General features: G+C 40.3%; 3 pseudogenes across 1 annotated transcript; all 3 read right to left on the reverse strand.

The window, feature by feature from the left end:
• Nucleotides 1-8578: 8578 nt before the first annotated feature.
• Nucleotides 8579-10196, reverse strand: LOC132162276 (putative LRR receptor-like serine/threonine-protein kinase At3g47570 pseudogene; annotated as a pseudogene). Its single transcript, XR_015909377.1, has 2 exons — nucleotides 9777-10196; nucleotides 8579-9033 (listed from the first exon to the last, which is right to left on the reverse strand). The product of XR_015909377.1 is annotated as a putative LRR receptor-like serine/threonine-protein kinase At3g47570 pseudogene (transcript).
• Nucleotides 10197-10279: 83 nt separating this feature from the next.
• Nucleotides 10280-12529, reverse strand: LOC148583326 (uncharacterized; annotated as a pseudogene).
• A 2848-nt stretch (nucleotides 12530-15377) lies between these two features.
• Nucleotides 15378-18840, reverse strand: LOC132169758 (putative LRR receptor-like serine/threonine-protein kinase At3g47570; annotated as a pseudogene).
• Between the last annotated feature and the right edge of the window lie 5853 nt (nucleotides 18841-24693).

Consider the following 24693-nt stretch of genomic DNA (forward strand, 5'->3'; position numbering starts at 1 on the left):
TCATGCGCTCACAAGGAAAGTCAGTCGCAGACGTGCGATCGAGCGCACACGGGCTGTGATCGAGCACACCCATGCATGAAGAGCAAGTCAGCTGCGATCAAAATGCCCTTTCCTTTCATATTAGGGTATTTCAAGTCCCACTTGTAACAGGACTAAACCCTACGAATTTTCTAGGTTTACTAGTGTAATAAGGACTTCTAATGGCCTATAAATAGACCTCTTAGCTTCTAGGAAAAAAGTGTGGAGAAAAAGGCACAAGCTCTGGAAAGGAACTGAAGGCTAGATCAAGAGGAGTTTGGGTTTGTCTTCTCTTCCACCTTTTATTTTTGTTATGTAATTTATATTTTAATTAGGGATAGTCGTGTCTTTTTAGGATTTCAATATTTGCGCCTTTGCTACAATTATATTTTGATATATTTAACTTGATTAATTCCTGTTTTCTTGAATTTCTCATATGTGTTTCCCTAATCAACATATGCATGTGCTATGGATTACTTAATTAAATCAATTTTGATGACCGAGTCCTAGGTTTAATAAGAGTAACAAAAGAAATTCCCACCGGGTTCTTGGGTTAATCAACATGAGGAACTGGGAGTTTACATCCATGCCCTAGGCCACATGTGTTTGTCGATTTTCACAGATTTATACTTTCTTAAAGAGCAACTTAGTATACACCCATGCTAAATCCTTTAAGAAAGAAAAGAGTTGGAATATACACCCATGCCTAACTCGATCTATATGCATCTAGAAGATCGGGAAAAGAACGCGTTTATCACTGACCGAGGCTTATACTGCTATAAGGTTTTGCCTTTCGGTCTAAAGAACGCGGGAGCAACGTATCAGAGACTGGTTAATAAAATGTTCCGAGACCAGATCGGGCGTAACATGGAGGTATATGTGGATGACATGCTAGTGAAAAGTGTGTTACCAGAAGGCCATGTAGGTGACCTGCATGAGACGTTTAGAACATTGAAGCATTACGGGATGAAGTTGAATCTTGCGAAGTGTGCATTTGGGGTGGCCTCGGGTAAGTTTCTCGGATACATGGTGTCAAACTGAGGAATAGAAGCTAATCCCAAGAAGATCCGAGCAGTCTTGGATATTCAATCACCTAAGAATACGAAGCAACTTCAGCAATTGACGGGTAGGATTGCAGCGTTGAACCGATTCATCTCTCAGTCAACTGACAAGTGTCTACCATTTTTCAAAATCCTGAGAGTTGCATTTGAATGGTCCGAAGAGTGTGAAGAGGCGTTTGATCAGTTGAAAAAATACCTTACAAGTCCACCCCTGCTAAGCAGAGTTGTTCCTAGAGAAGCATTGTATTTATACGTAGCTATCTCCCCAACAACTGTTAGTGGTGCCCTTATCCAAGAAGAAGATGGCACTCAAAAGCCGGTTTATTTTGTCAGCCGAGCACTGAGGGGAGCAGAAGAGCGGTGCCCTCAGATGGAGAAATTAGCATTCGCACTGACAATCGCCTCTAGGAAGCTCCGTTCGTATTTTCAAGCTTATACTATAAGGGTCTTGACCGAGTATCCATTGAAGAAAATACTCAGAAAGCTAGATCTGTCTAGCAGATTAGCTAACTGGGCAATCGAGCTCGGAGAGTTTGATATTGAGTTCCTCCCAAGGAACGCTATCAAAGGGCAGGTACTGGCCAATTTCTGAGCAGAATTCACCAATTTACATGTCGCCTCAGAATCAAGAAAGACGAAACATGGGTAGTCTACGTGGATGGATCTTCTATAAGAAAAAATGGTGGAGCCGGTGTTGTGTTAATCACCCCAGATGGAGAAGAGTTGTGCAACTCCCTAAAGTTAGAGTTCAAGACCACCAATAATGAAGCCGAGTATGAAACAGTCCTAGCAGGACTCGGCTTAGCCCGAGAGATGGGAGCTGAGTTTGTTGAGCTACGAAGCGATTCACAGGTGATCGGCGGACATATCCAAGGAGAATTTGAAGCCAGAGGAGGAAAAATGAAGCAGTACTTATCAAAAGTACAAAATTTACAGAAGGCATTCAAGAAGTTCTGTATTATAAAGATCCCAAGAGAGGAGAATGAAAGAGCTGACCAGCTAGCCCAAAGGACGTCGGCAGTAGCCAGTGACGTTGAGAAGCCTAAAGAACCAATCCAGACTTTAACCAGACCTGCCGTATCCGAAACAGTCTCAATCTTTAATACCGAGACTGTACCGGAATGGCAGAGGAGCATAAGGGAATATTTGGAACAGAGAATTCTCTTGTTAGAGAAGAAGTCAGCAACGCAAGTCAAAACTAGAGCTGCCGGATTTACTGTCATTAATGGGATTTTGTACAAACAAGGCTTCATGCTACCACTCCTAAAGTGTATCTCCAAGGAAGAGGGTAATTATGTCCTCCGCGAAATCCATGAAGGTATCTGTGGTAGTCACTTGGGAGCAAGAGTATTGGAGCATAAAGCAATCAAAGCCAGTTTCTGCTGGCCTAATATGAGTCGGGACTCGGTACAAACAGTCAAAAATTGTGACAAATGCCAATGCTTCGCCAACATTGCAAGACAACGCCCAGATGATCTAAGTTCAATCTCTTCGCCATGACCTTTCTCACAATGGGGGGTAGATATAGTCGGACTACTTCCTCGTGGGAAGGGGAATGTGCGGTTCGCGGTTGTAGCAGTGGATTACTTCACCAAATGGGCAGAAGTAGAAGCCCTAGTGAACATAACAGCCAAAAGCATAGAACGTTTCTTATGGAAGAACGTCATATGCCGCTATGCTATTCCACATGCGTTTATGACCGATAATGGGAAGCAATTTGACTGCGAGTCATTTCGAGAATGGTGTACAAAGCTTCATATAAGAAACTATTACTCATCTCCAGCTCATCCCCAGGCAAATGGGCAAGTAGAAGCTACCAACAAAACAATTTTCAAAGTTATGAAGAAGAAACTTGGAGATCGAAAGGGTGATTGAGCAAACGATCTTCCAGAAGTCCTGTGGGCATACCGAACAACGAAAAGAACACCCACTGAAGAGACCCCGTACGCCTTGGCCTTCGGGACTGAGGCAGTCATACCAACCGAGGTGGGCTCGGGTAGCTACCGAGTTGATACTTTTCATCCCGAGACCAATGATGAGGGTCTCAAACTACATTTGGACTTGCTACAAGAAAAACGGGACCAGGCCCAAGTAACCATGTCGGCGTATCAAGGGAAAGTGGCTCGGTATTTTAATAAAGGGGTCAAGCACAAAAGCTTCAAGATCGGGGACCTGGTGTTGCGCAAGACCACCATTACCATCAAAGATCCGGCCAAGGGGAAGTTAGCCCCAAACTGGGAAGGACCCTACAAAGTGATTGAATGCAGAAGGGCAGGAGCTTATTACCTTGAGAGCATGGATGGAAAAGCACTCCTCAAGCCATGGAATGCCGAGCACCTCAAAAACTATTTTGTCTAGCTTATTTTAATAAGGTGATTCTTGTTTGATTCTCGTTCGATTCTTATTTTCCTTGTAATTTTCATTACATTTTATTTTGATTAAATAAAAGAATCTCCTGAAGTTTCGATCACCTTTCAAGCATTTCGAAAGCAAGATAAATCGAATTACCCTTAGGGTAAAATAGCCGAAAGGCCATCTGGAAAATTCAAAACTTTTCCGAGACCAAGCCTGGTGAGATAGTTCTTCAAACAACCTGTAAAGGACGTAAAACCTTTAAACAAGGTGTGTCCGAAGAAGGTTGAAACTAAAACAACCTGTAAATGATGTAAAATCTTTAAGCAAGGTGTGTCCAAAGAAGGTTAAAATGGTGGCTTGTAAAGAACGTAAAACCTTCGAAAAAGGTGTGTTCAAAGAAAGTCAAACAAATAGCCTGTCAAGAGCAAAAATCCTTAAGAAAAAGGTGTGCTCAAGAAAGGATAAACAAACTTCAGAAGAATAATATGTCAAGAACATAAAACCTTCGAAAAATATTACTAGTCATTCCGAGATACGAAAAAAGGGTAAACACATTTCATTAAAATTTCAAGTTTGTGATTTACAAAAGAATAAAATGTGCAAACTACTTTTTTACAAGCCAAAAGAAAAAGTTTAGCCTTCTTTAGGGTCTGCAGATGGAGCCTTAGAAGCAGGCGGGGTCTCGACACCATGACCCGAAGCGGTCCCTCCATCACCCGAGGACTCCTTGGAACCCGAAAACGGCTGATGAGCAAATCTATCGATCCCCTCAGCATCGAGCATCAGATCCGACCCGAGATTGATAAGCTGTTTTAAAGCCTTGTCAGAAATGGGAATGGTCTCGGGCTTGACCGTGTCGAGATCAATGGTGCGAGTAGGATCTTTGGCCCCAAACCAAAAGGTCTCGAAGCTAAGGATGATCCCATCGGCCCAGGCACTATCCCGAGTCCAGGAAGCGTACGACAGTTGCTGCAAATAATTAGAGGATTGGGCCTCGGCTTCTTTAAGTCGTAGCTTCTTCTCTTCAAGCTTTCCCCGGAAAAATTTAAGTCGCTCCTCAGCAACGGCCTGGCCTTTGATAACCTCTTCAAGTTTAGTAGTTTGGCCGACAGCCTCCGCCTGAGAAGCTTTCAGTTGCTCCAAAACCTCTCCGTGCTTCTCCTCAAGTTGATCTAGATCCTCCCTTACAATGGAATGATCCTCTTGGAGCTTCGAGTGATCAGCACGAAGGGTCTTCAACTCAGAAGAAAGAGCCGAGACCTGAGACTCGGCTTGAGCAAGCTCAGCTTGGGTCGCTGACTACTGCTGGCCGAGAAGGAGCAGCTCTTTATCCTGCTGAGATAATGTATTTTCAGCTTGGCATTCTCCGCCTCAAAAGCCTCCAACTTTCTCTTAAGGCTTTCGGATTCCGAAGTCGTCTCTTGATAAAATTTTTGGAAGTAGCAGTATAAAACCACCGACTTTATCACTCCCTGCAACAAAGAATGTTAGTTAAAATGAAATACGACTTATGTAAAAGAAAAGTTCCATGAAGAGTGATACTCACACAGAGTTGATTGAATAGCATTGATTCTGCCATACCCTTGGTAGAAATGTCTCGTTCGCCCGTCAAACTATCCTAGGGAACCAGCTCCACCAAAGCTTGGAACGGGTTCCCCAGCAATTGTCCACCAAATTGAGACAGGGGCTTTCCCACGGTCCATTCTACATTCTGAGGCTTCACTAGAGAATAGATAGAAGCCTCGGAAGCTCTACCAGCCTCGGCCTCAGGAGCCGGTGTCGGAGCCCGAGACGTAGCCTCGGGCGTAGAAGCTAGAACTCGAGGCTGCTCCTCAGCTACAGGGGACATCACCCGAGGCCTCACTTCTCCTGTATCGGCATGCGGCCTATTCTCTTCCAACTCCATCCCCACCAAGCTATCCGACAATGGGTCAATCAAAAGATGTTGAATGTTGGGACCAGAATGGACCGATGACACCGACCCCACGGGGATAGCAGTAGTTGCCGCCGCTCCAGGAGGTTCTAGGGGGGTCGCTGCCAGAGGAGTGGTAGCAATTGGATGGTTGGCAAGAATATTCTCGTAGGCTGCTACAGGAGCCACATCAGGCTCGGGGTTAACCCTCTTCCGAGCAGCCAAGAGATCGGAAAAAAGGGATTTCCCCTTTGCGGCCTCGACAGCAGGGCCTTTGCCCTTCACTAGCCTTTTTTTCTTTGGTTGAGGAACCTCATGCTCCTCAGGCTCGTCAACCAAGTGCAGAGCCTTCCTTACCCGAGACTCATCCACCTTCTTCTTGCCTTTGTCAAGAGTAGGCTCCCGAGGCTTATCTACCTTCTTGCCTTTGTCAGGCGTAGGCTTCCGAGGGGTAGCGCCTCGGGTATTGGCTGCCGGAGGGCCCAAATAAACAGCCGGGTGAGATGGTCGCTTATGAGACCCACCGACGTCCTCTCTGCCGGCATATAACCAGCAGTTCAATGCACCAATCGTAATCAATTGTTTAAAGGTCATGATGGACTCGTGCCTCTGAACCCAGGTAAGAACCGTGTTAACTCGGACCGTCTCGTCCTTCGACAAACACAGAACCTTGTGGAGACCCAAATGGGGGGTAGTCGTCCCCCGGGGCACTCGAGGCCCCTCCACTTTCTCCCCAGGAGCAAATTCCCATTGCCCCTGCGCAAAGAAGTATTTGTTTTTCCATCAGTGGTTACTGGTAAAGGTCTTGTCCATAAAGAAGAGTTTTCCCCGTCTTGACTGGAAATTATATAACCCATCACAGTTGGGATTCTTCTGGAGTCGATACAACCAGAGAAATTCCGAGACCGTCAAGTTCTTCCCTTCTCCAAAAGCCATGGGCCAAACGACGACAGAGGCAAAAAACATCCTCTAGCCATTAGGGACCAATTGATGCGGAGCCAAATTCAGGCGACTGAGCAGTTCACGGATGACCTTGGGAAAAGGAAGTTTGAGGCCTGTACGAAACATTTCTTCATAAAGGCAGACCTCATGGCTCCCAGCATCCACGATGGCGCCCTTTTTCTCGTCGTCAAAACGGAGTTCCACCGTTTTGGGGATATAACAGTCCAATCTGATTAGACGCTCGTCAGCCGAGGTCAGATCTGGCTTCCACAAAGCTGGGTACGTTTTACCCAAACCACCATCAGACCCTGATCCTTCTCCTTAAGACATGGTCGAAGTGGAACAGAGCAGAAAAGAAAAAGTAAACCTAGAAGAATAGACGAGGAGAGCAAAGGTTCGGTGCCAATAAGAGAGAAACAAGAAAGGAGAAAGGTCTTATAAAGCAAGGATAAGAGCGTAAAATACCAAAGGACAATCTGAGGCACCCACGCAACAAATGCGGCAGAAAAGGCGCCTCTGCAAATTTCGCATGACAGCTAACAGCCGGCAACCGAAAAGCCCTCTATCCGAGCACTAACACGTGGAGCAACCGATACGCCCTCCTAGCACCACGTCAACCGTCTCGGCAAAAATTCGAAATTCAAATTTCCCGCTTCAAAGGCCTCAGATTTCACTTGGGTATGATTTCAGAATGCCGATCCATTGATGGACAAAAATTTCCATAATCATTCAGATCAGGAAATTGGGGGGTAACTGTTGGGCCATGGATCAATTCTAAAAAGCCCAACGGGTCCCAAACCCGATCTTGAACTAAACAGAATACCCGCCAAGGCCTCGGATGAGCTTGAGGCCTCGGACAAGCTTTTCCCGAGGAGGACTCGGACAAGAATCCGAGAACACTCCTCGGGAAGTATCTGATACGAAGTCCGAGACGCAACTCGAGAGCAGAAAGTCAGATGCCAAGGGTAAAACGGTCATTTTTCCATTAAGGATATGCAAACATTCAACTAGTCCTAGTGAACATTATCTCACATTCAAAAAAGCTTTCGACAGTATATGAGGTTATCTACCTGCAAACAATTCCTACACAAGCGGGATAAGCTGTTATTCAAATTCGAAAGGTTGTTTAACTCAAAAACAAAACTCCATCTTGTCTCAGGATTCCTACCCTTATCAAACAACTACAAAGCAGATATTTAGGGATAGGAATCCCGAGACGTGCGGGGAACGAACTCCACTCCATGCCTATAAATACAGGTCCTAATTTCCATCAAAGGTAAGAGAATCCTGGCTCAAAAACATTGATTGCTTATTCACTCTTTCCTTACATTCTAACTTAGGCATCGGAGCTTCCCCGCCGGAACACCACCGGGGGCTCTAATCCTGTTTGTTCTTTACTGTGTGTAGTCTGAAGCGTTCCTGAGGTAGGCAGCATCACATCAGGCGTGCCACGTCACCACCTCAAAAAACTGTATCAACACACAATTCGCATTAGCGACACATTGCACACATGATTTGCCTCACTCACATCCATTCTATCACAAAATGACTCTGCTGGTCTCATGGGCGATGTATTTCCTTGCAATCATAATTAATATTCAATGGAACCTTTTTTCTGTAAATTTTAAAACTAGACTTGATGAAATATATATAGAATAAAGATTCGTAATACATGTAGATCAAAAGTTGGTTTGATTTATTCCAACAAAACACATACGCGCACAAACAGCCAAACCAATGCTAGCTCAACACACTACAAACATTCGGGTCATTAGCATCCAAATTTTTAAAAAGCAACTAAAAAAAAAAAATGGGCATTACAAAAAAGACTTTTCTGCAACCATACTTCTTCACAAAGCTCCGTTTCCTACAAAATTACATGGTACAAAACAACTTTTGCTCAAAAAACATAAGGAAACAAAAATCAAATCACTTAGAAAGTTACTAGTGGACTTAAAGAATTAAGATATCTTATAATTGATTGTCCAAATTGCATTTAATTTGGGTAGCCACCATGAGGACATATGTGGGGCATATGTGCCTTGGGCAACTTAGGGTTTGGGCTCCCTCAGTCGAGAATAATTGGGCCCTACACATGCCCTTGCTATGAGGTTACTCGAATTGCATGCAACTTGGGCAATTAATTATAATGGATCACAAATCAAACGTAAACAAGGTGAAAACTCTTAAATGAATGTTTTGATCCTAATAATATCGCTGGAAAGTCTACTTGTCTATCATTCGATAAACTTATAAATCAAAATTTGTTGTGCCTTACCCTACTTGGTCCTTATTCATGGATCATGACATGTAGAAAATCTTTTTTGATCCGATGTAGTTCCCTGGTGACATCTTCCATCTTCATTCTTTCATTTGGTGCTGCTATTGAACAAGCAAGGCTGATCTTGAAAATTGAAACCAGACACTTTTGCACATTAGAATTCATATGGCTTAGGTTCTCAATAAGGACTCTTTCTTCTACTGCCTCAATATCATTGTGATCATCGTTGTTGTACTCATCTTCTTCTGTTGCCACTTCTAAATCTTCCACTTCTCTTGTGAGAAGATTTGGGTCTACAACTTGAACACGTTTTTCTGTCGATGCCATTTTAACAAAGTTATGAAGGTTGAAACCATCTTTAAACATTTTGTCGGTGGGTCTCTTTCCTGTGAACATCTCCAACAAAAAAATCCCATAGCTATAGACGTCTCCTTGTGCTGATGCCTCACCACCCATTCCATACTCTACAATGATATATTTCACACACAAAGTTAACGTGGTAATGATTTCAAATAGTGGTTTAATACATAATTTAAAGGACTTGGGATTTTATATTTAGAAGCTACATATTTTATTTAGTCTTAGAAAATAATGTGAAAAATAGTCTGTATTCTACAATTAAAACTTGTGAAATGTTTTGGGATTTTGGATAATAAAATAGGTCAGTATTAGAATCATATCAACTAATCATTGTCGTTCCTTCGTTTTAACTTTTTTGTTGGACAAACTAAAGAGTATGTTAAAATATTAATTTAAACACTTAAAATTCACAATTTCTTATTGACTTAATTTTTTGGAATAAATGGTAATTTAAAATAAGTTTTAAGTCTAAACCTTGTACCTGTAATTTATCCCATACTTCAATTAAAATAATCCACATATTGTCTAGTCCAACACAGCTATGCATGTCTTCTCTTATATATGCAAGCCTTATTAATCTCTATCAAAGCCTAAATACTATATGTGACCAATATTTTCAAGCAATGTATACAAAAGACCGGTTTTATTTTGAAAAAAGTTGTTCTCACCATTTTTATAGCAGGGTTTACATGTTCCCCTTCTTGTTAGCCGACATATAATTTTGATATATCTAATGGACATGTTATAAGAATAAGTATGGAGAGCATAGTAAAAAGACGGTTAGTAATACTTTTCAACTTGAACAAAATCATGATTTAAAGGATTTAAGATCGAAGTAGTGATGTACCTGGAGCAGCGTAGCCAATAGTACCCTTTATTCCAACTGTGCTAGTTTGATTTTGAGAATCATCATTTGTTGCAAAGAGTATCCTTGCCAAACCAAAATCACTTACTTTAGCAATCATGTCATCGTCAAGAAGAACATTGCTTGGCTTCAAATCACAATGAATGATTGGTGTTTCACAATGATCATGCAGATAATGTAGTGAAGAAGCTACATCAATCGCAATATTTAGTCTTTGAAGGAGGTTCAAATATCTTTGTGGACTTTCATTCTCTCTATCATGGTGCAACCACTTGTCTAAGTTTCCATTTGCCATGAATTCGTAAACTAGTGCTTTGAATTCATTGCCATTATAGTCCATGCTTGAGCAACAAGTTAAGATCTTCACGAGATTTCGATGTCGTATATTTCTTAACACATTGCATTCAGCCATGAAACTCTTAGAAGCTCCTTTTTGTTGAAGGTTTAACCCTTTCACAGCAACCATCCTTTTTTCCTGAGCAAGAATTCCTTTATATACGGAGCCAAAACTACCAGATCCAATTAAATTGGTAGGAGAAAATCCATCAGTAGTTTGATAAAGCTCCTTGTACGAAACATTTGAAAGAAAGTTGGTTTTGGGGAGTGTAGAAGATGATTCTTTTTTTGATTTTCTCCTCCTATAAAGGACAAGAAATGATGAAAATAGAATAAAACATAAAACCCCACTGACAATTATGGCAGTTAATTAAAATACATGAGATTTTCCTTCCTTCAGAACTTTGACATGGCATGCTTGTAGTTTTAGTTCTGGGATACCTCCACAAAGCTTTTTATTTTCTATCACTGATATTTCACTTGTATTTCGAAAGACCCCCTTGATTGGTACCTCTCCCACCAAATTGTTAAATGAAAGATTCAAATACAGTAGAACAGAAACTTTCTGTAGATCTTTGAGAATTATTCCTGAAAAGTTGTTTCGTGAAAGATTTGCATAGTGAAGGTTTTTCAACGATGCCAAAGATGGAGGAAGGTTTCCTTCAAACGAATTACCTTGCAAGTAAAGATTCTGCAAACTCAAGCAATTTCCAATGGTTTCAGGAATCTCACCAAGGAAATTGTTTTCGGAGACATCAAAATAGTAAATATTTTTCAAATTACCTACTTCCATAGGTAGGATGCCCCTTAATGAGTTTTGTGATAAGTCGAGTCTTAGTAATTGGGAAGAAAGACTCGTTTTGGGTATGGCTCCGCTAAGGTTATTTTTTGAAATATTTAAGAGCTGCAAACTCTTGCAGTTTCCAAAACTTGATGGAATGCTCCCTTCCAATTTGTTCTGATATAAATTAAGATCGACCAATCGAGTGAGGTTGCCTAGAGAAGATGGTATATCCCCCGACAATATGTTTCCAGACAAAGACAATTCTTGCAGCTTCTGTAACTTTCCAAAATAAGTGGGAATGGTACCTGTGAACAGGTTTTCCGGCATGTCGAGGATACTTAAGTTGATGAGATTCTCTAATGCTTCAGGAATAGTACCAAATATTTGATTGGCACCCATATATAAAGCACTAAGTTGCTTCGACAAATTTCCTAAAGTTAGGAAAACTACCTCCAAAATTGTTGTCAGCAAAAGTTAGCTCTACCAGGTTGGTGCAGTTTCCCAAAGATGTTAAGAAATCCAAATCCTTGGTTGAATTACTTCCAAGATTATTTGCACCAACACCTAGTATCTGGACATATAAGAGGTTTCCAAGATCAGTTGGAACTTTTCCCACGAAATTGTTTCTGGAGAGATCAAGAAATTCAAGCCAAGAAGCGTTGGATATTGAAACTGGGATTGGACCAGAGAATTGATTAGAATTGATGGACAAATATTGGAGATAAGGGAGAGTGAGGCCTATGTTGGCTGGAAGAGTGCCGTTAAGTCGGTTAGCAGCGATTGAGATGATGATCATAGTTGATATATTGTAAAGGGCAAAAGGGATCGTACCGGACAGATTATTGCTCCCAGCTCCGAAGAAAAACAAACTCTCCAAATGGCCTATCTCATTTGGAATATTTCCCACAAAATTATTAAACGACATTTCGAGTACTTCGAGTGAAGAAGCATTTCCCAGAGAAGGTGGGATGCCTCCTGTCATATTATTTTGGTAAAACTGAAGCCTGGCAAGCTTCTTCAAAGAGCCCAGCTCAATTGGAATATTCCCAATAAGCTTGTTCCTTTTGAAGTCCATGACTCTGAGTTCAGGGCAGTTGGTGAAGTTGCTTGGAACTTTTCCTGTTAACACGTTATTGCTAAGATTGAGATTTTGCAGGCGGAACAAATGAGTAACTTGTTGTGGAATTTCGCCGTGTAAGAAGTTGTCTCGGAGGTTGACCACCCTGAGAAAGCTGAGGTTGGCAATGTAAGGTGATATGGATCCACCCAAGGCATAGCCTGGCAGGTACAAGGCCGTGACTCTTTGATGCTTACGGCCGCATGTAATTCCCTGCCATCTGCAGAAGTGGATAGAATCATTCCAAGAGCTCAAGCTGTGAAATGGGTTAATGGCTATCAATTCTTTGATTTTGAGCAAAGCCAAACGATCGGTCTCGTTGGTTGGAGGTGCAGCAGCAGCAGTAGTGGTAGGTTGGAAATGGAAGCATAGTAGGCTTACAAAAAAGAGAAGAATGACGTCACCAAGGTATGTAGTGCATAGTGCAAGTAAGTTGCGGGTATGAAGCTTCATTAGAATGGGGAGAAGGGAAGCAGAGTATTTGTGAGCAAGCTTCATTATGTATGTGTGCCCTTTGTAGGACTCACTTAAGAACGCATGAGAAGTGGGCCAAAAGGAATTGTTACAATGTCTTTTGGCAGAAGACTGAAAGACGTCCCTACCATGACTCAAAAGTCTATGGCAAAGTAGTCATTTCATACGCGCGAATTAATGGATCTAATTAGCAGTTTTTGAAAACCATTACGTGGGAATTGGCCTGCAAGGTCGGCTCAATGTATTTGGGAATTTTAGGCGAAATTTTAAAGTTAGACTTTTTTTTTTTTTAATATTTAAATATTAATTAAATAATATTTATTTTAATAATATTATTATATTTTTATAATATTATTATTATTTTCATTTTCATTGTTATTTCTTGACTTTTAAGTTTAACTTTTAACTAATTGCTCAAAAAAATTGATGTGGCATATTTGTTTTTTTTGGGTTAATTGGTCTTATTTTACAATGGACTTATTATATTGAGGCCTTATTTAAAAAAAAAAAAAAAAAATAGGCCTTAAGTTAAAATAAAATTAAAAATTTTTTAGGTTTTATTAAAATTTTTTTTGGGCCTTACTAACTGAGGCCCTTAGGCGACCGCCTCAATGGCTAAGCCATTGAGCCGGCCCTCAATTGGGCTAGTTGCATGTCAGGTCATATCTACTCGTACAAGATTGGGAGTTGAAGGAAAAGACATGGTGATTGCGTGAGAAGTGGGCCAAAAGGAATTGTTACAAATTACAATGTCTTTTGGCAGAAGACTGAAAAGACTTCACAAGCATGACTCAAAAGTCTATGGCAAAGTGGCCATTCCATACGCGCGTATTTTTGGATCTAATTAAGCAGTTGTTGAAAACCATTATGTGGGAATTGGGCTAGTTGCATGTCGGGTCATATTCTTCTCGTACAGGATTGGGAGTTGAAGGAAAAGACACGGTGATTTAGTTGAAACTATACGTCAAACAGAGCAAGGTGTCAAGAAATGGATGGATGATTAATGGCATTACACATGACAGCTGTATCACGGTGCCCAGCAACAAGTGCAGACTCAGAAGCTGGGAATCCCACGCTTGAGAGTGGATTTGTGATACGGGTTTTCGGACGTAATTACAAACATATTCCAAGTAACCTCTGTTTGAAATTTGGTTGTTAGTTTAGATGGGAAAGGTGTATTAAGCGTTAAATTATCAATTCTTTTAAAAGCTTAAATAAATAGGTAGAAGTAAATTTAATCATTTAATAAATATTTTAACACATTCTTTCTCAAAGCTCAAACTCTTATGGGCATGTTTAATTAAAATGGGGGGGAGGGGGGTGAAATATTGATGGAGTCAGTTAGGGGTGTCAACCCGGTTCTCGTTTTCAGTTATTGGCCAAAACTAGGAACCAGAACCGGAGTATCCCAGTTATTAATTTTAGAAAACCAGAACCGGATAACCGGTTCCCGGTTAACTGGCCGGTTCTAGTTTGTACCCAATTATCCGGACCAGGTAAACGGTTTTTAAAAAAGGGGTCAAATACTCCAGACCCCCTTAGGGTTTTTCAACTTTATTTTTTCTCTCCTGGGGTTTTATTTTTATCACAGGAGGTCCCTGTGGTTTTGATAATAGACTAAGTTAGTCTTTCGTCAGTTGACCATTAGTTAACTTAACAGAATTCCACGTGGACCAATCACATGTTGACACGTGGCACTTACTTAAATTTTTTTTTAAAAAAAAAAATGTATTTTCTAAAAAAATTATGATCTTTTATTTTAAATTCATTTTGATTTGTAATTATAAAGAGTATATATAATGTAAAATGTATAGATTACATTCATTTCATTGCAATACCGAGAATGCATTTTCTTTTCCAACTCTTTTTCAATTTTCTCCAACCTCTCTATTCTTCATCTCTCTCTGTTTTACATTGACGTTGCAGACACCTATCTTCACTGTTTCTTTCTCTATGGAATTTTTTATTTATTTATAAAATATAAGAAGTTAGTGTTTGGTACTGTTTTACCCACACGTAGAACTTGAATGCTGTTTGCCGAAGGACTTGCCAAATTAACGCTGATTTTGAAACCTTGAAACGCGTGAGGCTGCTGCTGTCAGTCCTACTTATTGGACTTTTGTAGCTTCTGTTCACTTGTGTAGCCGTGATCACTTTATTGTTTTGAAGATAGAAAGTTAAAGATTCTTCTTTTGAATTTTTCTCTAACCACATATTATGTTTTCAATAACTTTTTTTTTTTTTGTTTTTTTTCGTAAGTTATTGAAATCGGGCTGCAGCTGGAATTTTTGACAGAGAAAAAGCTCGAGTCCCACTTACTGGACTTTTGTAGCTTCTGTTCACATTTTTATCGCCGGCCGGGACTTGAAAGCTATCTGTCAAAGTCATCCTTAAATATGCAAAACTGGTTGAAAAACTGGTTCATGGGATTTGGGATTTTAACCAATAGCTTTTTGGATTTTAAAAACTGATTAAGAGCTTCTTTGATTTTTGGATTTTAAAAATTGATTAAGAGCTTTTTGGATTTTAAAAATTGATTAAGTCAGAATAATTGAATTGCAACCCTTTAAAAGTTTGAGTTGTCAAGTGTTATGTTTTAAACAAAAACAGCTTTTGCTCAAAAAACATAAAGAAATATAAATCAAATACACTTATAAAGTTACATGTGAACTTAAAGAATTAGGATCTCTTATAATGGATTTACCAAATTGCATTGAATTTGGGTAGCCACCATGGCCTAGGGTTTGGGTTCCCTCGGCTTAGAATAATTGGGCCCTACACTTGTCATTGTTGTGAGGTTACTCGAATTGCATGCAATTTTGGCCGTTAGTTATAATGAATCACAAATCAAACTTAAATAAGGTGGAAACTCTTAAATGAATGTTTTGATCCTAATAACATTGCTTGAAAGTAGGAACTTTTGCACATTAGAATTCTTTTGGCTTAGGTTCTCAATAAGGACTCTTTCTTCTATTGCCTCAATATCATTGTGATCATCATTGTTGTAGTTTTCTTCTTCGGTTGCAACTTCTGAATCACCCACTTCTCTTGTGAGAAGATTTGGGTCTACAATGTGCACAAGTTTTTCTGGCAATGTCATTTTAACAAAGTTATGAAGGTTGAAACCATCTTTAAACATTTGGTCTTTTTCTCGTAAATACCTCCAACACAAATATCCCATAGCTATAGACATCTCCTTGTGTTGATGCCTCACCACCCATTCCATACTTTGCAATTCATATATTCCATATACTGGTATACACACTGAAAACTAATAAGACTCCAAATTAAACAATCATGTGCGGAAATAAATCAACAATCAAGAAACACAAAGATTTGTTTACGAAGAGGAAACCATTTAGAAAACGTTCTAAATGTAAAACCTCTCCAGGGCAGCCAAATCCAAGAAATCAACTAAATCAGTAGAATAACAAGAAATATCTTAATGTCGAAGACTTACATAACCTATGCACTTGACATTCAAGTATACCAGACAAGCGACCCACTTATCTGCTACCGCAGTAGTTCTTCCAGAACATCTAGATTGTTCCTTCTACGTGATCTCCCTTCACCAGAACTCCGGTTGACTTCGATTTCTTGGCTTCTATCTTAGCCCAAAATATCTTAAAACCTAATTAGAAATCGTAACTATACTTCTATGCATAGTTTCAAATATATAGACCATGGACTCCTAGTCCAACTAAATTACAAATTCAAATACTAACAACCTTATCTGCTACAAAGCGTCCGGACGGTTAGTAAGCTCATTCAGACGAGAACTAGTTTCTACGTAGAAATTTCACGCAATGCACTAGACGTCCGAACGACACGAATGACCATTCGGACAAAACTAGGTTAAAATCGCTAACTCTAGTTCTCTGGAGCGGCGCATCCGGACGGTGATGCAGACGAGACTTCAGACGAAGCTCTCGGGTTTCTTGCATAGCAATCTCGTTCGAACAGTGGTGCAGACGAGACTTCATACGAAGTTCTCGGGTTTCTTGCATAGCAATCTCGTCCAGACGATGGTGCAGACGAGACTTCAGACGAAGCTCTCGGGTTTCTTGCATAGCAATCTCGTCCGGACAATGGTGCAAACGAGGCTTCAGACGAAGCTCTCGGGTTTCTTGCATAGCAATCTCGTCCGAACGGTGTTGCAGACGGGGCTTCAGACGAACCTTTCTGGAAAGATTTCATTCTTCTCGTCCGGACGAGCCTTCAGACGAGACCCTGTGTGATTCACATATTTAGTTTATTTTTGCTATCTTGCACACTGCACAATCAAACAAGCTAATTAAACACAAATATTTTGTTCACACGAATCCAGCCAATTCAACAACTCTTGAACTAACACACACAATTAACATAATAAAATGTGACAAATAGTCTCTAATTTACAATAAGAACTTGTGAACAATTTTGGGAAATTGGATGACAAATGAGGCAAATATTAGGATTATATCAACTAATCATTGTCTTTTTATTTGTATTTGCTGGACAAATTTTTATTTCATATATATATGCACGCTCTATTAATTTCAATCAAAGCCTAAATCTCCTGTGTGACCAATATTCCCTAGCTATACAAAAGATTAGTTTTCTCTTGAAAAAAATTTATTCCAACCATTTTTACAGAAAGGTTTACACGTTTTAATTAAGCATGGAGAGACTTAATTAAGGAAATACAAATCGACAAGGCTAAAATGAATATATGTAGAGCATATATAGTGGAAAGATAGGTAGTAACACTTTTAAAGTTGATCAAAACCATGATTTAGAGGGTATAAGAGATGTAAGTAAACGTAACCAATAGTACCCTTTATTCCGACTGTGATAGTTTGACTTTGAGAAACATCAATTGTTATAGAGAGAATCTTTGCCAAACCAAAATAACTCACTTTAGCAATCATGTCATTATCAAGAATAACGTTGTTTGGCATTAAATCACAATGAATAATTGGTGGTTCACAGTGATCATGAAGATATTGTAACGCAAAAGCTACATTAATCGCAATATTTAGTCTTTGAAGGAGATTCAAATGTCGTGGTCGATTTTCATTGTCAATATCTTGGTGCAGCCACTTGTCTAAGTTTCCATTTTCCATGAATTCGTAAACTAGAGCTTTGAAATCATTGCCGTTGTAGTCCACGCTGGAGCAACAAGTTAAAATTTTAACAAGATTTTGATGCCATATATTTCTTAAGGCAATGTAGTCAGCCATGAAACTCTCAGGAGCTCCTTGTTCAATAGTTTCACAGGAACCATCCTTTTTTCCTTATTAAGAATTCATTTATATACAGAGCCAAAACCACCAAATCCAATTAAATTGCTATGAGAAAATCTGCCAGTCGTTTGATAGACCTCCTTGTATGAAACATTTGAAAGTTGGTTAGTTTTTGGGACTGTAGAAGAAGATTCTTTTTTTGATTTTCTCCTCCTATAAAGGATAAGAAAGGTTGAAACATAAAACCCCACTAACAACTATGGCTATCAATTTGAATGAATGGGATTTTCCTTGTCTCATAACTGTGACATCGCATGCTTGCAATTGTAGTTCTGGGATACCTCTACAAAGATTTTTATTCCCTATCATTGATATTGTGCTTGCATTTCGGAAGACTCCATCGGTCAGTACCTCACCCACAAAATTATTAAAAGAAAAATTCAAATATAATAGAACAGAAACATTTTGTAGATCTTTAGGAATTAATCCGGACAAATTGTTTCGTGAAAGATCTGCATAACGAAGATCTTTCAACGAAGCTAGTGATGGAGGTAAGTTTCCTTCTAATGAATTACCTTGCAAGTAAAGGTTCTGCAAGCTCGAGCAATCTCCAATGGTTGTAGGAATCTCACCAAACAAATTGTTTTCGGAGACATCCAAATCCACAATATTTTTCAAATTGCTTACTTTCGTAGGTAGGATGCCTGTTAATGAGTTGTGTGATAAGTACAATCCTAGTAATTGGGAAGAAATGCTCGTTTTGGGTATGGATCCACTGAGGTTATTTTCTGAAACGACCAAGAACTGCAAATGTTTGAAGTTTCCAAAACTTGATGGAATGCTTCTTTCCAATTCATTATTTGATAAGGGAAATTGGATCAATTGAGTGAGATTTCCTATAGAGGATGGAATGTCTCCTGAGAGGTTAAACACCATAAGAAAGCTGAGGTTGCCAATGTAAGGTGATATGGATCCACTTAAGGAATTACCATGTAGGTCCAAGGCTGTAACTCTTTGATGCTTGCGGCCACATGTAACTCCCTGCCAGTTGCACAAGTGGGTAGTGCCATTCCAAGAGGCGAAGATGTTAAATGGGTCATTGGTTATCATTTCTTTGAATTTGAACAAAGAAAAACGATCTATCTCGTTTGTTGGAGCCGCAGCTGCAAGAGTGGTAGGTTGGAAACAAAGTAGGCTTATAGAAAAGAGAAGAATGACTCCAAGGTATGCAGTGCATAATGCACGTAAGTTGCCGCTATGTGTTAGGAAATTAATCCTATTTCCAAGACCCGTGAGATGCGAAAAAAATAAGAAGAATGCGGAATAACAAAACAAGCAATCACACACGACACAAAGATTTAAGTGGTTTGGCTTAACAAGCCTACATCCACTGGCGGAGACGACCCGAAAAAAATTCACTATCAAAAGATGAGTACAAGAGAGTAACAGGGCGAGAAAACCACTCAACCCAAAGCCCCAAATACACCCAATTCTCACTTTGCCCAAAGGAGAATAATGACAAAAAAGGGAAAAACACTCTTTCTTACTCTCACTTTTTCTCTCTATTGTTGGCTCACCAAAACACAATTCAAATATTACTTTGATTTTCCTCCTACTATTGCCGCACAGCATTTGCCTTTATATAGGAGCACATAGTTAGTGCTTTTATTTCTTACTAAAAGTCCAACAAGGAAACCCACTTCCGTGTAGGACAAAAACTCCAACTCCAACTATGAAAGGGAATTCCAAACCTTGTATAACACAACAAAACTGGTTGGGTCCCACCCTTAGGATCAAGGCACACGTTCCCAACAATCTCCCACTTGACCTGAATCCTACCAAGTCGCAACATAGTGAATCTCCTCCGGATGTCTCCTCCACCTATCTTCAAGCTTGAAGACCAACTGAAGCTGCGCACAGCTTCAGTTTCTCAATAGTCACTCCTTTTGTCAGCATATCTGCTGGATTCTCAGTTCCACGAATCTTCTTAAGTAACAATTGTTCACTTTCAAGAAGAGATCGAATGAAGTGATACCTCAACTGTATATGCTTTGTTCTTGAATGATACGCCGGGTTCTTCGCAAGAAAAATGGCACTCTGACTATCACTGTGTAAAACGTCCTTCTCATTCTTCTTTCCCAACTCATCCAAAAAACCTTGTAGCCAAACCATCTCCTTTCCAGCTTCTGTCACGGCCACATACTCCACCTCTGTAGTGGAAAGGGCTACAATTTTCTGTAACCTTGAGGTCCAACACACAGCAGTACCCCTTAGAGTATATACAAACCCTGTACTACTTTTCCTGCTATCAACATCACCCGCTAGATCAGCATCCACGTAGCCCTGCAGCTTTAATTCTGCACCTGTGAAGCAAAGGGACATATCTGAAGTTCCTCTCAGATATCGCAAAATCCACTTGACTGCCTCCCAATGCTGCTTCCCTGGATTACTCATGTACCTGCTCACAACTCCCATTGCATGTGCAATATCCGGTCTAGTACAAACCATTGCATACATCAGACTTTAGATAGCTGAGGCATAAGGTACATTGCTCATGTATGCTTTCTCCTGATCCGTCTTCGATGACTGATCCTTAGTTAGTCTGAAGTGACTTCCCATGGGTGTGCTCACTGACTTAGCTTCATCCATGCGAAATCTGCTGAGAATCTTCTTCACATACTCTGTCTGTGAAATCTTCAGTGTACTATTGGCCCTGTCTCTGATGATTCTCATCTCAAGAATTTGTTTAGCAGCACCCAAATCCTTAATTGCAAACTGCTTTGACAGCTGGTTCTTCAACTTGTTGATGTCTTCCGTACTGGCCCCTGCAATGAGCATATCATCTACATACAAAAGTAGAATAATGTAAGAGTTCTTAAGACTCTTGACATAGCAGCAATGATCTGCATTGCATCTTGTGAACCCAGTACTGCACATGAAACTGTCAAACTTCTTGTACCATTGTCTTGGAGCTTGTTTCAGACCATACAAGCTTTTTCTCAGTTTGCACACTAAACTCTCCTTCCCCTGCATTGCGAATCCCTGTGGCTGCTGCATATAAATTTCTTCCTCTAACTCATCATGAAGGAACGCCATCTTCACATCTAGCTACTCTAGATGTAAGTTCTCCGCCGCCACAATGCTCAGCACAATTCTGATGGTTGTCATCTTCACCACTGGAGAGAATATATCTATGTAGTCAATTCCTTCTTTCTACTGGAATCCCTTGATTACCAATCTTGCCTTGTAGTGTTTGCTACCATCATGTTCACCCTTCATTCTGAACACCCATTTGTTATGCAAAGCCTTTTTACCTGCTGGCAACTCAGTTAGCTCCCAGGTCTGGTTAGTCAATAATGAGTCCATCTCATCTTTCATGGCTAACTCCCACTTGATTGAATCTTCAACCTCCAAGGCTTCAGCAAACGTCCCTGGCTCACCGCCATTCGTCAACAAAACATGAAATAGGGAGGGTGAAAAACGCTGTGGAGATCTAATGGTTCTAGTAGATCTACGGACAGCCACTGTCGGTGTACCCTGTTCAGTCTTTTGATCTACTGTTTCTTCAACTTCTAGACCATCGTCAGTTTCTGAATCCTTATCAACTTCTGAATTCCTTCTATGAGCTACACCTTTAGAAATTTCATCTAGGTTGATAAATTCAGGCTTCTCAGTCTCTGACTCTGTACTTACTGGTTCTGCACTTGAATTATTCTTATACACAGCCATCTCATTAAAAGTAACATTTCTACTTCTAATGATCTTTCGGTTTTGATCATCCCAAAACCTATACCCAAATGCCTTATCCCCATAGCCAATGAAATAACATTTTCTAGACTTAGCATCTAGCTTGCTACGACCATCAGATTCAATATAGACATACAAAACACAAACAAAAACTTTCAAGTGAGAAAGATTTACCTCCTTTCCACTCCAGACTTCTTCAGGTAGTCTATGGCCCAAAGGAACTAATGGTCCTCTGTTTATCAAGTAAGCAACAATGCTTATTGCATCCGCCCAGAAAGTTTTCGGTAGTCCAGCATGCAACCTCATACTTCTTGCACACTCATTGAGGGTCCTATTCATGCCCTCAGCCACGCCATTCTGTTGTGGTGTCCCCGGGATAGTCTTTTCCATTCTAATCTCATTCACTGCACAAAACTGTTTGAAACCCTCGTCTTCATATTCTCCCCTATTTTCTGATCTTAAACACTTCAATTTCAGACCAGTTTCTGTCTCTACCATGACCTTCCACTTCTTAAAAACTTCAAATACATCAGATTTAAGCTTTAAGAAGTAAACCCATACCTTCCTGCTTGAGTCATCAATAAATGTGATGTAATACCGTGAGCTTCCAAGAGATGCCACTAGTGCGGGACCCCACAAATCCTTGTGTACCAACTCTAGCTTTCCTGGCTTCGGTGTTCTGCCAACTTTCGCGAAACTCACCTTCTTCTGCTTTCCTAGGATGCAGCCTTCACAAATTAGACTCAACTGACTTCAGTTCCAGTAGTTTCCCCTTTGACAGAAGTACCTTCATCCCTTTCTCGCTCATGTGCCCAAGCCTTAGATGCCATAATTTTAAGTCAGCACCCGTATCTGTAACAACAATTGTATCCTTGTTGTTCGTCATCATATAGAGAGTACCCATCTTATGACCACGAGCCAAAATCCTGACTCCCTTGCTGACCTTCCACTTTCCACCGTGGAAATGAATTGAATACCCTTCATCATCAAGTTGTCCTACTGAAATCGCGTTCTTTTTCAGCTTTGGGATATGCCTGACATTTTGCAGCTTCCATACTGAGCCACTGTGGACTCTAATGCGAATATTGCCTATACCCACAACATCTAGCATCGTTCCGTCAGCCAAGAACACCTTCCCGAAATCTCCAGCTACATAATTTTTGAGAACTTCACGGATCGGTGTGGTGTGAAAAGAAGCTCCTGAGTCCAAGACCCAAGAATCAAGAGGACTGTCAACAGATAGAAGTAGGGCATCGTGCACTTCTTCTGTTACTACGACATTTGCGGTGTCATTTTCGGTCTTCCTCTTCAGCTCTCTGCAGTTCTTCTTGAAGTGGCCTGCCTTGCCACAGTTCCAACACTTAGGTTGTCGTCCAAACCTGGATTTGCTCCTACCCTTCCTGGACTTAGATCTGCCCCTCACAAAGTTTCTCTCTTGACCTCTGCCCCGAGTCTCGAGGTTTAAAGCAGCACCAGAACAAGAGGCTTCACCCGCATCTCTTCTGCGAACCTCTTCACTAAGAATCAAATCCCTAACATCTTCGTAGCTCAGTTTACTCTTTCCTACAGAGTTATTCACAGCCATCCTCACTACTTCCCAGCTATTTGGCAAAGATGTCAAGATGATCAACGCGCGAACCTCATCATCAAAATTAATTTCCACCGAGGACAATTGATTTGTGATGGTGTTGAACTCATTGAGATGATGTTCCACCGAAGCTCTTTCCGCCATCTTTAGGTTGAACAATTTCTTCATCAGATGCATCTTGTTGTTAGTCGATGGCTTCTCATACATGCTTGACAAAGCCTTCATTAGACCTGTTGTGGTCTTCTCCTTCACAAAGTTGTGTGCAACTAATTTTGACAGTGATAACCTGATAACTGCTAGGACTTTACGATCAAGCAGAGCCTACTCGCTATCATACATGTCGTCAGGTTGTTCTTCCAAAAGAGGTTGATGAAGATCCTTCCCATAAAGAATATCTTCAATCTGTACCTTCCAATACCCAAAATCTTTGCATCGAATTTCTCGATTCCCATCTTTCCTTCTTCTCCTGCCATCGCTCCCACTCGAACCAAAAGCTCTGATACCAGTTGTTAGGAAATTAATCCTATTTCCAAGACCCGTGAGATGCGAAAAAAATAAGAAGAATGCGGAATAACAAAGACAAGCAATCACACACGACTCAAAGATTTAAGTGGTTCGGCTTAACAAGCCTTCATCCACTGGCGGAGACGACCCAAAAAAAATTCACTATCAAAAGATGAGTACAAGAGAGTAACATGGCGAGAAAACCACTCAAATACAAAGCCTCAAATACACCCAATTCTCACTTTGCCCAAAGGAGAATAATAACAAAAAAGGGAAAAACACTCTCTTTCTTACTCTCAGTTTTTCTCTCTATTGTTGGCTCACCAAAACACAAAGCAAATATTACTTTGATTTTTCTCCTACTATTACCGCACAGCACTTGCCTTTATATAAGAGCACATAGTTGGTGCTTTTATTTCCTACTAAAAGTCCAACAAGGAAACCCACTTCCGTGTAGGACAAAAACTCCAACTCAAACTATGAAAGGGAATTCCAAACCTTGTATAACACAACAAAACTGGTTGGGTCCCAACCCTAGGTTCAAGGCACACGTTCCCAACACTATGAAGCTTCATGGGAATGGTTGGAGAAGGGAAGGAGAGTCTTTGTTAAATATTGTGTGAGGTAGAGTAAGATACAGAGTATTAGGGTGTGAACTATGAAGTTAGAATTTTTAAAACACAAATTCTGGAGTCCTTGACACACACTGGCGGCGAAGCCCCCTGGCTGAGAAAGTCTTTGGCCGGCCTAGGGGTGTCAAGGCGATTACAGTTAGTGGTTATTGCTAATAACCACTAACCGTAACCGCCTTAGCGGTTAGTAGATTTTACTAACCGCAACCGCCTATTAACCGTTTTTTTAAAATTGAGCTTTTTGGGCTTTCTTTAGGGCATTTTGGGCCTTTTTAGGCTTCTTTTTTTGGGCTTTTTGGGCTTTTTTTACCCTCTTTTTTTTTTTTTTTTTAGTGTCTTCATGGGCCCAATTGCTATAAAAAGAGCCCATATTGAAAAATCAAAAATATTTGAACCAAAATTTACATTTACTTGTACTTTAAAAAAATTTCCTTAAATATTAAATCATAATCGGTTAACTTTTTTTTTAAAAAAAAAAAAAAATCAACACAA

The sequence above is a fragment of the Corylus avellana genome, chromosome 10 (assembly GCF_965113065.1).
Source record: "Corylus avellana chromosome 10, dhCorAvel1.hap1.2, whole genome shotgun sequence".
NCBI classification, from domain to species: domain Eukaryota; kingdom Viridiplantae; phylum Streptophyta; class Magnoliopsida; order Fagales; family Betulaceae; genus Corylus; species Corylus avellana.